Below are 14,176 nucleotides of genomic sequence, written 5' to 3' on the forward strand. Positions count from 1 at the left end.
TAGCTGGGACTACAGGTGCGCGCCACCACGCCCAGCTAATTTTTGTATTTTTAGTAGAGATGGGGTTTCACCATGTTGACCAGGATGGTCTCGATCCCTTGACCTTGTGAACCACCCACCTTGGCCTCCCAAAGTGCTGGGATTACAGGCCTGAGCCAGTAGAGGTGCCCGGCCAGTAGAGGCCAGGGTTCTTATGGAGAATTTGGTGGGCAGGGGGCAGAGAATGGGTGTTACTGATTGACTGGAGATAAAATCGTAGGCGTGTGGAAAACAGACCTGTGCACCACGTCCACCTCTGGGTGGGGGCCACAGGACCAGTGGAGTCATGAGTCATTTCAAAATGCAAAAGTCTCAAAAACATCTCAAAAGACCAATATTCAGTTTTACAATACTGTTGTTATCTGTAGGAGCAGCTGGAGACAGGTCCAAGATCCGTGACCTCTGGCGGCAAGACTTCTGAGCAGCAAGGGATTACAGAAAGGCAAGCTAGGGGTCAATGGCTGGTCATTGTTTAGCTTCACCCATATCTTAGCAAAATTCAAGCCCCTCACATAATCCTCATCTATGGCCTTTCATGAGTCTTACAAAGGCAGGTCCCTGAGCAAGGAGAGGGTTCATTTTAGGGAGGGAATATAATCATCTTTGCTTCAGAGTTAAACTGTAAACTAAATTCCTCCCATGGTTAGCTTGGCCTATGCCCAGGAATGAGTGAGGACAGCCAGGCTGTGACGGTAGAAGAAAGATGGAGTCACCCATGCTGGACTTCCCTCACTGTCATCCTCTTTGCAAAAGCAGTTTCACATGCACACACATTCCATTCATCAGAGGCCCAGGCGTTGAATCCAGAAGCAGTAATGCCAGGAAGCAAGGATCCTAGAGCCTGTAGGGGCTGTGTGGCCCCAGCAAAATCAAAGAGGAGGTGGAATTTGCAGCAGCACCCAGCCCAGTGGGTAAACGCTGCAAGGTGAAGCATTCAGGGCACTGGCAAAGAAGGCAGCAGAGACAGCAGAGGCAGCCAGGTTCTGACCATCATCCCTGCTGTGAAGCTTCCACACACGGCTCTGCAGCTCCCCTGGCATTTCTGTGAGAAATCCAGGATCCCTTTAATAAATTCCCTTTCTGCTAAACTCAGCCAGAGTTGGTTTCTGCTGCTTGCAACTAAAAATAATGGCTGATACAAAACGCTCAGTGAGTACCTGAGGATTGGTTGATTGAATGTGCCAAAGCGAATTCAAACCACTCACTACCTGCTTTTAGCCAGGTGACCTTGAAAAAGTTACTTTGCCTCCCTGAGCTCCAGTTTCATCAGGTGTAAAATGGGAATAATAGCACCTACTTCAGACACAGCTATCATTCTCAGGGTCCGTTGTGGCCAAGATCAGACAAAATAATGTATGCTAAGCATTCAGCATATACCTGGTACTCAGCAAGCTTTTAACAAACAACAAACCTTATCAACTTCTTCTCCAAACACCAAACACAGCAGCAATAGCAGCAGCTTCCTCCCCATCAAGAGCATGCTGCAGTTAATAGCAAGGAAAAGAAGATGCCTTATCGATGTGTCCAGGGCTCCTTCTCCTTTTCCTTGGAACGCAACACTGTCTGATTTTGCCAGAAAAGTTAGACTCTCTCCTACCCTCACCTGTGTTTTATGTTCACTTCTGCAATTTTGCCATCAAACTGAAATACATTGCCAGAAGCAGTGGCTCACACCTGTAATCCCAGCAACTCAGAAGGCTGAGGCAGGAGGATCGCTTGAAGCTAGGAGTTCAAGACCAGCCTGGGGAACATAGGGACACCCCCACCTTTACAAAAAATTTCAATTAGCCAGGCACGGTGAAGTGTGCCTGTAGTCCCAGCTACTCAGGAGGCTGAGAGGTGGGAGGATTGCTTGAGCCCAGGAGTTCAAGGCTGCAATAAGCTATGACCACAGCACTCCACTTCAGCCTAGGTGCTTCATTTCCCATCTCAAATTTCATCAGTCAGACATAGTGGCTCATGCCAAAGTGCTGTAATCCCAGCACTTTGGTAGACCAAAGGGAGAGAATCACTTGACGCTGGGAGTTCAAGACCAGCCTGGGCAACATAGCGAGATTTCATCTCTACGAAAAGTCAAAAAATTAGTCAGTCATTGTCATTGTGGCACACACTTGTAGTCCTAGCTACTCAGGAGGCTAAGTGAGGAGGATTGCTTGAGCCCAAGATTTTGAGGCTGCAAGGAGCTATGATCACACCACTGCACTCCAGTCTGGGCAACAGAGTGAGACTCTGTCTCAAAAATAAATAAAATAAAACAAAATTTAATTCAGCCATGCTATCTAAGTAGCTATCGGAGGTCCACATGAGATTAAATGATGGTATTAAGAAGCTCCAGATACTTACCTGGCTGGGGAGATGCCAAGATCACGAAGGCGGTTTTCCCAGGGCAAGGCTTATCCATTGCACTCCGGATGAGCTGACCCCTGCGATTTCCCCAAATGTGGGAAACTTGACTGCATAATTTGTGGTAGTCTCCAGATGGATTAAAGACTTAAACATAAGACCTAACACCATAAAAACCCTAGAAGAAAATCTAGGCAAAACTATTCAGGACATAGGCATAGGCAAGGACTTCATGACCAAAACACCAAAAGCATTGGCAACAAAAGCCAAAATAGACAAATGGGACCTAATGAAACTCCACAGCTTCTGCACCGCAAAAGAAACAATCATTAGAATAAACCAGCAACCAATAAAATGGGAAAAAATTTTTGCAGTTTACCCATCTGACAAAGGGCTGATATCCAGAATCTACAAAGAACTAAAACAGATTTACAAGAAAAAAACAAACAAGCCCATTCAAAAGTGGGCAAAGGATATGAACAGACACTTTACAAAAGAAGACATACATGAGGCCAACAAACATGAAAAAATGCTCATCAGCACTGGTCATTAGAAAAATGCAAATCAAAGCCACATTGAGATACCATCTCACGCCAGTTAGAATGGCGATCATTAAAAAATCTGGAGACAACAGATGCTGGAGAGGATGTGGAGAAATAGGAACACTTTTACACCGTGGGTGGGAGTGTAAATTACTTCAACCATTGTGGAAGACAGTGTGGTGATTCCTTAAGGACCTAGAAATAAAAATTCCATTTGACCCAGCAATCCCGTTACTGGGTATATATCCAAAGGATTATAAATCATTCTACTATAAGGACATGTGCACACGAATGTTCATTGCAGCACTGTTTACAGTAGCAAAGACCTGGAACCAACCCAAATGCCCATCCATGATAGACTGGACAGGGAAAACGTGGCACATATACACCATGGAATATTATGCAGCCATCAAAAACGATGAGTTCGTGTCCTTTGTAGGGACATGGATGAACCTGGAAACCATCATTTTCAGCAAACTGACACAAGAGCAGAAAATCAAACACCGCATATTCTCACTCATAGGCGGGTGTTGAACAGTGAGAACACATGGACACAGGGAGGGGAGCACTACACACTGGGGTCTGTTGGGGGGAAATGGGGGAGGGACAGAGGGGGGTGGGGAGTTGGGGAGAGAGAGCATAGGGAGAAATGCCAGATATAGGTGAAGGGGAGGAAGGCAGCAAATGACACCGCCATGTGTGTACCTATGCAACAATCTTGCATGTTCTTCACATGTACCCCAAAACCTAAAATGCAATAAAAAAAGAAAAAAAAAAAAGAAGCTCCAACAATGAAATGCCAACAATAAAGAACTGTCTCAAATTTGAACAACAAATAACCCTCCCATTATCAAACTCCTCCAAAATGAAAGTTCAAATCCCACTGCAAACTAAAACTATGACATTAAAGTCAAAAGTAGTTGAAGCCCAAAGTTTCTCTGTTAAAGTCACAAAACCATCAGTTGCAATTTGTGTTCTGTTTAACCTCAGCTAGAGGGTTTCCAATCCCTGGGCAGAGCTGTGATCCCTTCGGCAGCTGCAGCCTGGGCTGGAACAGGTTAGTTCCTCCAAGGCTTCAAAGACTGAGTTCTGAGGCGAGCCTTCCGTGAGCCTCAGTTTTTAAAATTCCACAGAGTTAATGAGCCACAAGGATATTGTAATGCCAGCCCCACAACCACAAAATTTAGAAACTGACCTCGTCGCTAAAAAAAAAAAGAAAAAGAAAAAGAAAAGAAAAGAAAAGAAAACCTTAAACTTAGTTTAAAACTTTACCTTGAGGCCAATTTATGCCAATTGGTCAGAATCCATGTCGTGTGGCCCAGGTGTGGTGGCTCATGCCTGTAATCCCAACACTTTGGGAGGCCAAAGCAGGAGAATTGCTTGAGTCCAGGTGTTTGAGACCAGCCTGGGCAATACAGTGAGACCCTGTTTCCACCAAAAAAAAAAAAAGTAAGCCAGGCATGCTAGTGCATGCCTGTAGTCCCAGCTACTCAGGAGGCTAAAATGGGAGGATCACTTGAGCCCTGGAGGTCAAGGAAGCAGTGAGCCGTGATCACACCACTGCATTCCAGCCTGGGCCACAAGAGAGAAACTCCGTCTCAAAAAAAAAAAAAAAAGTTTATGTCCTGTGAACTTAAACACCATTGGAAGAAATCATGTAGAAAAAGGTTAATTGGGCATTCTGTACTTTGCATATGGGGATCCTCCTATGCGGAACTTTTAAATTCACACACCCTCCCAATACCATCTCCTGACCTTGTCCCCATGAGCCCCAAGTTGTGGCCTCCTCAGTGCCCTGTTAGTTGGTGAGCTCTCCCTAGTCAGAACTCTAGCAGTGTCCATGATATAAAAAGAACAGCAAAGACAGGATCTCACTATATTGCCCGGGCTGGTCTGGAACTCCTGGGCTCACGCGATCCTCCCTCCTTGGCCTCCCAAAGTGCTAGGATTGTGGTTGAGCCACCACGCCCAGGCTTTCATTTCAATAACACCCTTTTAATTTCAATAACAAATTAGGGTGACCTTAAGGGTGCAGGCCATACTAGCAAACCTATCTACAATAAATATATCACCTTGAAACTCACTGATATGGTTAGGCTTTGTGTCCCCACTCAAATCTCATCTTGAATTGTAATCCCCATGTGTGGAAGGTGGGAGGTGATTGGATCAGGGGGACAGTTTCCCCCATGCTGTTCTAATGAAATTGAGTGAGTTCTCATGAGATCTGATGGTTTTATAAGGCAGTTCACTAGTCTGGTTCACTCTTCTCTCTCCTGTTGCCATATGAAGAAAGTCCTGTCTTCCTCTTCCCCTTCTGCCATAATTGTGGGTTTCCTGAGGCCTCCCCAGCCATACGGAACTGCGAGTCAATTAAGCCTCTTTCCTTTAGAAATTACTCAGTCTTGGGCCGGGCGCGGTGGCTCTCACCTGTAATCCTAGCACTTTGGGAGGTCAAGGTGGGTGGATCACCTGAGGTCAGGAGTTCAAGACCAGCCTGGCCGTCATGGTGAAACCCCATCTTAAAAAAAAAAAAAAAGAAAGAAAGAAATTACTCAGTCTCGGGTAGTATCTTTATAGCAGTGTGAGAATGAACTAATATATCCACCCAGTAATTTTGGGGGAATTTTCCATTCTCAAGCCTGTGAACAAGCCATCTGAGCTCAAGGTCAGTGCTTCCACAATTTCTTCCTTGGTCCTGAAGAATTTGCCAATCTAGTACTTCCTACTTATGCAGGGTACTCACAAGTTAAAGCTAGAATCTTCCTAGTGCTCCAGAGCACAAACATAACTCGGCTTCCTTGCAGGAGACATTTCTATAAGAAAACACTATGAGTAAGGAAGAGAATACCACCCTACAACATACAGGGAATCTGGACTATTTTCAGGGGCTCTGACATATAAACAATGCTTGCCAAAGAATCAAAGCATTTAGTATCCAATAAAACAAACAAGAAATAGTTGATTGATATACTTTTTTAACCTAGAAAAATTATAATAAAAAAAGAAGGATCTATCAAATGACATAAAGTGAATTCAAAGGAAAAATAAAAGAAAATAAGTACGGAAATGGAGCAGTAACAAGGTAAAGCCAATGTAGGGCAGCTGCTCTGCTCCACCCAAACGGCACTAATTAACTAAAGAGGTCCTTATGGCTGCAAAGCACAAGAAGACTACATTAGGTGCCTTACAGGATACAAAGGTGATAGGGTTAGAGTAATGATGCCAGGTAGAGAAAGACAAGCAACAAGAAAGAAGTGTGACAAAGGGCTTCAGAGCTCTAAGGGAAAAGATACTGTATCCGGTTAAGATGAAATCAGAAAGAAAAGGCACCATGGATGCATTGAGATGTCAAATGGGACGTGAATGGCTAGCATTTCAATGGGGTCCTACCCTTGCTTTCCCTTTTTCTGTTAATGACTCTACCAATTTCCCAGCCATCCAGGTTCAAAACTTAGTTGTCTTTAATCATCCCTCTCCTCTGTCCCCAAATCCTTGCCAAGACCTGCTGATTCTGTCTTTTCCATGTCTTTCACATCCACTGCCCTACTCTAAGTCAGATCCTCATTTCATCTCATCTGAATAGACACCTTTGAAATATATCCCCCTTCCTCCTTTCTCAGATCCCCAAATCTAACCTACGCAAACTGAAAAATTAATCTTTCCTAATGACAACTCTAAGTGCAGTTTTTTTGTTTGTTTGTTTTTGAGAGTACGTCTTGCTCTATCACCCAGGCTGGAGTGCAATGGCACGATCTCGGCTCACTGCAACCTCCACCTCCCAGGTTCAAGCAATTCTCCTGCCTCAGCCTCCCAAGTAGCTGGAATTACAGGTGCCCGCCACCACATCCGGCTAATTTTTGTATTTTTAGTAGAGACAGGGTTTCACCATGTTGGCCAGGTTGGTCTCGAACTCATGACCTCAATTAATCTGCCCACCTCAGCCTTCCAAAGTGCTAGGATTACAGGCTTGAGCCACCACTCCCCGCCTCTAAATGCAGTTTTAAAACATAGTGGCTCCTTTTATCTTCAGAATTAGATTGCAAAAGGTAGTTCCTCCAAATATTTTACTACTTCCAAACAGAGCAACTGTATTCTAATGACACCTTTTTGAAACTTCCAATATTCTTATGCTAATTCATTTATTTACCCAACAAACATGTATTGAATGCTTACTCTGTACAGGAGACCCAAACACAAACAAGAGTGCCTTCAAGGAACTTACTTTCTAGCAGGGGAGAAAGACAAAATAAAATTGTTTGGAAGTCCAAGGATAGCAGATGTAGTGGTTTTTAAACATGTCCCAGGGAGACTAGCCAAGAAGACAGACTAGAAGCAGCCCTTGTGTGCCCTCTCAGGGAGAGAATTTGAAGGGGTGAGTAAACCTGCACCTTCAGCTGAAACAGTCAGATACATGCATTGGGATTCATCAAGAAAACAACTCAACCCACAGAGAACAGAGAAAACACGGCAGGATGACCCCCCCCCACCCGCAGCAACAGGGAGACAGGGGAGCCTTCTCCGCCCAGGGAAACAGTGCGTGAGGGAGCCACCCTGGGGAACCATGCTGCCTCCACAGATTTTGCAACTCTCAGGTCAGGAGATCTCCTCATGAACCCACTCCACAGGACCTGCAGTCTGACACGCAGAGCTCTGTGGAGTCTTGGCAGAGCAGCAACTCAGCACACATAGAGCCCCAGGAGGTTTAGATACCTGGGCTTCCCGGCAAAAGCAGCTGCATCTCCAGCAAAGCGTGAGGTTAGACCCCCATATGTACTCCTAAAAAAGGGGCTGAATCCAGGGGGCTGAGCAGTGATGGTCTACAGGCCCGGCTTCCACAGCTCCTCGAAGGATAAGACCCACTAGCTAGGAACACCAGCCAGCCACGAATAGCAATGTTACTCCTCCCTGCGATGGAGTTCCCGGGGGAGGGTGGGCCCGGGGTGGGCCTTTGCTGTTTTGCAGCCTTAGCCATTGTCACCTTCAGTGCTGCCACTCTACAAAAAAGTGGCCAGGCCACTTCTTTATGAGGGTTTCTGACCTGCTTCTCTTCACTGGGTGGGACTCCTAACCGGTGTTTTCCAGTGCTTTCCAGCCTCGCCAGTGTTTTCCAGCTGGCAGTGGTCTGAACCTACCTGAGATCGCGCTCCCAGGGGAGGGACAGGCTGCCATCTTTGCGGTTTCACAGCCTTAGCTGTTGTTGCCTTTGAGCTCTGGCGAGTAGGAGGTAGCTAGAGACTGGAGCCGTCCCCGACACAGTGCAGCAGGTCTGCAGAGAAGTGATGAGCCTGCGTTTCACGTGGGTCCCAGATCCCATTCCTCCTCACTGGGCAGGAACTCCCCACCGAGGTAGCCAGCCTCCCCGAGGGGTGCTGTGTGGCTAGCAGCAGTTCCAAAGCTCCCTGGGACGAAGCTCCCGGAGGGAGACGGGCCATCGTCTTTGCTGTCTAGCAGGCTTAGCCATTGTTGCCTTAAGACTTTAGAGACTGCAACAAAGCACAGCTGCCGGTGGAAAAGTGGCCAGACTGCTTTTTTATGCAGTTCCCAGATCCCATGCCTCCTCACTCTCTGGAATGGGGTCTCCAGCCACCTCCTGCTGGTTTGTTGGGGCCAGCAACAGGTCCACAACTCCCCGGGATGGGCTCCCAGAGGGAAGGGCAGGCCACCATCTTGGCTGTTTCGCAGCTTTCACTGTTGAAGCCTCAGGTGCTGGAAAATCCGAGGTGACTAGGAACTGATGCAGACCCCCAGCATACCACAGCAGCCCGAAGAAAAGGTGGTCAGACTGTTTGTTATGTGGGACTGGTTAGGTCCTCCCAGTCTGGGTCTCCAGCCACCCCCAACTGGGGCAACGGAGCCAGTAGCAGCTCTGCAACTCCCTGGACAGAGCTCCCAATGCGAGGGGCAGGTAGCCATTTTTGCTCTCTTGCAGCCTTCCTCCTTGCTGTCTCCAGGCTCTAAAGAGTCCATGAGGACCAGGGGCTGGTCCAGACCTCTAGCACAGAGCACCCATTTCACAGAAAGGTAGCCAGACTTTTCTCCACATGAGTTGCAGTCCTCACTTCTGCTCACTGGCAAGGGCTGTCTGACCTGGGATTCCAGCACAACCACTCTGCCCCTACCTGGCCCCTTCAATCAGAGGCAGCCCAACAGTTAACAGAACACCCACACACAGAGAAGAGAAAGAACCAATGCAAGAACTCCAGCAACTCAAATAGCCAGAGTGTCCTGTGTCCTCCAAACAACCTCACTAGTTCTCCAACATGGGTTCTTAATGAGGTTGAGTTGGCTGAAATGACAGAAATAGAATTCAGAATATGGACAGGAATGAATATCATCAAGATTAGGGAGGATGGCAAAATGCAATCCAAAAAAACTAAGAATCACAAAAAAAAGATGCAGGAGCTGACGGATGAAATAACCAGTATAAAAGAGAACCTAACTGATCTGATAGAGCTGAAAAACACATTACAAGAATTTTGCAATGCAGCCAGGAGCAGTGGCTCATGCCTGTAAACCCAACACTTTGGGAGACTGATGTGGGCAGGTCACTTAAGGCCAAGAGTTCAAGACCAGTCTGGCCAACATGATGAAACCATTTCTACTAAAAATGCAAAAATTAGCCAGGCATGGTGGCATACACCTGTAATTCCAGCAACTGAGGTGGCTGAGACATGAGAATCATTTGAACCTGGGAGGTAGAGGTTGCAGTGAGCCAAGATCATGCCACTGCACTCCTGTCTGGGCAACAGAGTGAGACTTTGTCTCAAAAAAATAATAATAAATAATAAAAGAATTTCACAATGCAATCACAAGTATTAACAGAAGAATAGACCAAACTGAGGAAAGAATTGCAGAACTTGAAAATTGGCATTCTGAAATAAGATAGCAAGATAAAAGTAAAGAAAAAAGAGTCCGGGCGTGGTGGCTCATGCCTGTAATCCAAGCACTTTGGAGGCCAAGGCGGGCAGATCACCTAAAGTCAGGAGTTCAAGACCAGCCTGACCAACATGGTGAAACCCCGTCTTAAAAAAGGAAAGAAAGCAAGAAAGAAGACAAAAAGAAAAGAAAAGAAAAGAAAAAAGAATGAGCCAGGCACAGTGGCTCATGCCTGTAATCCTAGCACTTTGGGAGGCTGAGGTGGGTGGATCACCTGAGGTCAGGAGTTCAAGACCAGCCTGGCCATCATGGTGAAACCCCATCTTTGTTTAAAAAAAAAAAGAAAAGAAAGAAAAGAAAAGAAAAAGGAATGAAAAAGAATGACAAAACCCCTGAGAAATATAGGATTATGTGAAGAGGCCAAATCTACAAATCACTGGCATCCCTGAAAGGGATGGAGATAAAGCAAACAACTTGGAAAACATATTTCAGGATATTGTCCATGAAAATTTTCCCAACCTTGCTAGAGAGGTCAGCAGTCAAATTCAGTCAATACAGAGAACCCCTGCAATATTCTACACAAGAAGATCATCCCCAAGGCATATAATCATCAGATTTTCCAAGGTCAAAATGAAAGAAAGAAGGTTAAAAGCAGCTAGAGAGAAAGGGCAGGTCACCTACAGAGGGAGCCCCATCAGGCTAACAGTGGATCTCTCAGCAGAAACCCTACAAGCCAGAAGAGATCGGAGGCCTATATTCAACATTCTTAAAGGAAAAAAAAATCTTCAACCAAGAATTTCATATCCAGCCAAACTAAGCTTCCTAAGCAAAGGAGAAGTAAGATCCTTTTCAGATCAGCAAATGCTGAGGGAGTTTGTTACCACCGGACCTGCCTTACAAGATATCCTCAAGGGAACACTAAATATGCAAAGGAAAGACCACTACCAGTCAATACAAAAACACACTTAAGTGTACAGACTAGCGGCACTATAAAGCAACACACAAACAAACCAGCGTAGGCTGGGCGCAGTGGCTCACGCCTGTAATCCAAGCACTTTGGAAGCCAAGGTGGGCGGATCACCTGAGGTCAGGAGTTCAAGACCAGCCTGACCAACATGGTGAAACCTCGTCTTTATTTTTTAAAAAAAATTTTAAAAAAAAGAAACAAACAAACCAGCATAATAATCAGTTAGCCAAACAGGATCAATTCTACACATATTAATACTGTAAATGGGTTAAATACCCCCGTTGAAAAGGCACAAAGTGACAAGCTAGATAAGAAAGCAAGATCTTAAGCTGTCTTCAAGAGATCCATCTCATGCATAGTGACACCTAGAGACTTCGAATTAAAGAGATGGAGAAAAATTTATCAAGCAAATGGAAATCAGAAAAAAATCAGGGTTTGCAATCCTAATGTCAGACAAAATATACTTTAAACCAACAATGATCAAAAGACCAGGGCGTTGCATAATGGTAAAGTGTTCAATTCAACCAGAGGACATAACTATCCTAAATATAAATGCACCCAACACAGGAGCACTTAGATTCATAAAGCAAGTTCTTAGAGACCTACAAAGAGACTTAGACACAATAATAATTGGAGGTTTCAACACTCCACTGACAGTATTAGACAGATCATCAAAGCAGGAAATTAACAAAGATATTGAGGACCTAAACTCAGCATTGGACCAAATGGATCCGATAGATCGCTACAGAACTCTTCACCCAAAAACAACAAAATACACATTCTTCTCATTGCCACATAGCACATACCCTAAAATTGACCACACAATCAGACACAGAACAATTCTAAGCAAATGGTAAAGGACTGAAATCATAACAAACACACTCTCAGACCATGATGCAATAAAAAATAGAAACCAAGACTTTTAAAGAATTGCTCAAAATCATGGAATTAAACAACCTGCTCCTGAATGACTTTTGGGTAAATAATAAAATTAAGGGAAATATTAAGGAGTTCTTGAAAACAAATGAGAACAAAGATACCACATACCAGAATCTCTGGGACACAGGTAAGGCAATGTTAAGAGGGAAACTTATAACACTAAATGCCCACAATAAAAAGTTAGAAAGATCTCAAATTAACAACTTAGCATCACAACTGAAAGAACCAGAGAAGCAAGAGCAGACCAACCCAAAGTTAGCAGAGGACAAGAAATAACCAGAATCAGAGCTGAACTGAAGGAGATTGAGATATAAAAAACCGTTCAAGGATCAACAAATCCAGGAGGGTTTTTTTTTTTTAATTAAGATAGGTTACTAATAAAGAAAAAAAGAGAGAAGATTCAAATAAACACAATTAGAAATAACAGAGGAAATGTTACCACTGACACCACAGAAATACACACAACCAGCAAAAACTAGTACAAACATCTCTGTACACACCAACTACAAAACCTAGAAAAGATTAATAAATTCCTGGACACATAAACCCTCCCAAGACTAAACCAGGAAGAAACTGATTGCCTGAACAGACCAATAATGAAATGCAAAATTGAATCAGTAATAAACAACCTACCACCTACAGAATTGCTCAGGACCAGATGTAGTAAAAAGAGCTAGTACCATGCCTACTGAAACTAACCCAAAAAACTGAGAAGGAGGGACTCCTCCCCAACTCCTTCTACGCAATCAGCATAATCCTGATAGCAGTACCTGACAGAGACACAAGAAAAAAAGGAAAACTTCAGGAAAGGAGAAAGGAAAGTATCCTTGATGAACATCAGTGCAAAAATCCTCAACAAAATCCTTGCAAACGGAGTCCAGCCGCACATCAAAAAGCTTATCCACCATGATGAAGTGGGCTTTATCCCTAGGATGCAAGGTTGGTTCAACATACACAAATCAATAAATGTGATTCATCACATAAATAGAATTAAAAACAAAAACCACATGATCATCTCAATAGATGTAGAAAACGCTTTTGATAAAATTCAACATCATGTTTAAAAAAAACTCTTAAGGGAAGAGGTGACATAGAGACCCCACCTCTTAATGGGAGGAGGATCAAAGCATTTTGGGACATGTTTATTTATTTATTTATTTTTGAGACAGAGTTTCGCTCTTGTTACCCAGGCTGGAGTGCAATGGCGCGATCTCGGCTCACCGCAACCTCCGCCTCCTGGGTTCAGGCAATTCTCCTGCCTCAGCCTCCCAAGCAGCTGGGACTACAGGCACGTGCCACCATGCCCAGCTAATTTTTTGTATTTTTAGTAGAGACGGGGTTTCACCATGTTGACCAGGATGGTCTCAATCTCTTGACCTCGTGATCCACCCTCCTCAGCCTCCCAAAGTGCTGGGATTACAGGCTTGAGCCACCGCGCCCGGCCAGGACATGTTTATTTTTTAAAAAAACTTTTGTTGTAGGTTCAAGGGTACATAAGCAGTTTTGTTATATAGGTAAACTTGTGTCACAGGGGTTAGTTGTATAGTTTATTTCATCACTAAGTTACTAAGCCTAGTACCCAATAGTTATTTTTTCTGCTGCTCTCCCTCCTCCCATCTCCACCCTCAAGTAGGCTCCAGTGTCTGTTCCCCTCTTTGAGTCCATGTGTTCTCTTCATTTAGCTCTCACTTATGTGTGGCATTTGGTTTTCTGCTCCTGTGTCAGTTTGCTAAGGATAATCGTCTCTAGCTCTAACCATGTTCCTACAAAGGACATGATCTCATTCTTTTTTATGGCTATGTCAATTTAGGTTGATTCCATGTCTTTGCTATTGTGAATAGTGCTGCAATGAACATATGTGTACATGTGTCTTTATGGTAGAACTATTTATATTCCTCTGGGTATATACCCAGTAATGGGATTTCTGGGTTGAATGGTTGTTCTCTCTTTTATTTTTGAGACAGAGTCTCCCTTTATTGCCCAGGCCAGAGTGCAGTGGCATGATCTCAGCTCACCGCAACCTCTGCCTCCCAGATTCTAAGAGGTTCTCCTGCCTCAGCCTCCGGAGTAGCTTGGATTATAGGCAGGAACCACCACGCCTGGCTAATTTTGTATTTTTAGTAGAGACAGGGTTTCAGCATGCTGGCCAGGCTGGTCTCGAACTCCTGACCTCAAGTGATCCACCTGCATTTGCCTCCCAAAGCGCTGGGATTACAGGTTCGAGCCACTGTGTCTGGCCAGTGGTCTTCTTTTTAGCTCTCTGAAGAATTGCCACACTGCTTTGCACAGTGGTTGAACTAGTTTACGCTCCTACCAACAGCGTATAAGCCTTCTCTATTTTTCTGCAAACTTGCCAGCATCTGTTATTTTTTTGACTTTTCTTGAGACAGAGTCTTACTCTGTCACCCAGGCTGGAGTGAAGTGGCACAACCTGTGCTGGGATTACAGGCGCTTGCCACCACACCTGGCT

General features: G+C 44.6%; 1 pseudogene; it reads left to right on the forward strand.

Annotated features, from left to right (window-relative positions):
- The first annotated feature begins 2,374 nt into the window (after positions 1-2,374).
- LOC119469271 lies at positions 2,375-2,524 on the forward strand (annotated as a pseudogene).
- Positions 2,525-14,176: the final 11,652 nt, after the last annotated feature.

The sequence above is a fragment of the Cebus imitator genome, unplaced genomic scaffold, assembly GCF_001604975.1.
Source record: "Cebus imitator isolate Cc_AM_T3 unplaced genomic scaffold, Cebus_imitator-1.0 Scaffold614, whole genome shotgun sequence".
In the NCBI taxonomy this organism is placed as follows: Eukaryota; Metazoa; Chordata; class Mammalia; order Primates; family Cebidae; genus Cebus; species Cebus imitator.